At 39.6% G+C, this 1,074-nt stretch overlaps 1 long non-coding RNA gene across 1 annotated transcript; it reads left to right on the top strand.

Annotated features, from left to right (window-relative positions):
* The first annotated feature begins 47 nt into the window (after positions 1-47).
* On the top strand, positions 48-1,074 carry LOC111661900 (uncharacterized). Its single transcript, XR_002761260.2, has 3 exons — positions 48-200; positions 320-496; positions 1,033-1,074. It is a non-coding gene; the product is annotated as an uncharacterized LOC111661900 (long non-coding RNA).

The following is a 1,074-nucleotide window of genomic DNA, read 5'->3' as shown; positions in this document are numbered from 1 at the left end:
TACATGAGCTCTGAGGTATAAATACTAGTTGTTGAAGAAACGCTGTCATCCTCGTGTCTCCTCAGAGAGTGGCGGAGTCACTGAGCCTAAGCTGGAGTCGGAGCTGGAGCCGTTTACTGACTACAGCTGTATTGGTCAGATCAAGGACAACGATGTCACCATCAAAAACAGAACTGCTGTTGACGTCAGGATTGACTGTGGTATGTTGATGTTCACTTCACCTCAGTGCAATGAAAGCTTTTATCCTCAGATACTGTGGAGTGAATTACTGTGTAGCACCAGAACTCAAGTCTGTTACAGATGTCTGATGTTCCAACAGATTTTAACATAATCGCCACAAAGGACAGAGTAACCAATACGTCTATTGGCTTGAGTTGGAGCACAACCAGTGACAAGTGTCAAGAAGTCCTTCATGAGCTTGAGAAGCTTGAGAAGCTTGATAAGCTTTCATACGACTGCAGCTGTGGTCCTACTCACCCCCATCAGACACACTGGAGTAAGTGAAATTATTCAGATTAACTCTCTAATGTTTTTAATTCTTTTAACAGGAATTCATTTCTGGAAGTTGTTGGAGATCCTTTTTCTATTCAGTTTATCTAAATAGTAAAATATATTGTGGACATTTGAGTCATTGGTGGAGCTACAGCGCTCCATGCTAACCCTTCAGCATCCTGAGTGTTAGTAGGTGTAAATAAGAAAATCACAGTTTCACAAAATCAACATGAAATATGACACAGAAATAACACTGTGATTGTATTAAATCACTGGAAACAAAGGTTTTCAGTTTCACATGTTTATTGTCCCAGTCTGCTTTCCTACTATCACATAATGAGGACAATAGTTTTAGCTTGCAGGGCCAAAGCTGGTGATCGACCAGTGATGCATTGATGATATTAACTGATTGATTGACATCCATTCTCTTGTCACTTAAAGTGCAAAAACAATCAGCTGTTGTGTATACCCTTAATTTTGTCTCTGTTGTGTTGCTATTCAACAAAACAAACTAACAGCTTGTGAAACTTTAACTCACAGGTAAAGCTAACAAAGAGTCATCAGGAAGAACATGTCTTGTTA

Source organism: Seriola lalandi, unplaced genomic scaffold (genome assembly GCF_002814215.2).
Source record: "Seriola lalandi dorsalis isolate HSWRI2012SDOR001 ecotype SW California unplaced genomic scaffold, Sedor1 jcf7180001999162, whole genome shotgun sequence".
NCBI lineage: Eukaryota > Metazoa > Chordata > Actinopteri > Carangiformes > Carangidae > Seriola > Seriola lalandi.
Note: the sequence above shows the minus strand (reverse complement) of the source record. Positions and strands in the feature narration are given on the sequence as shown.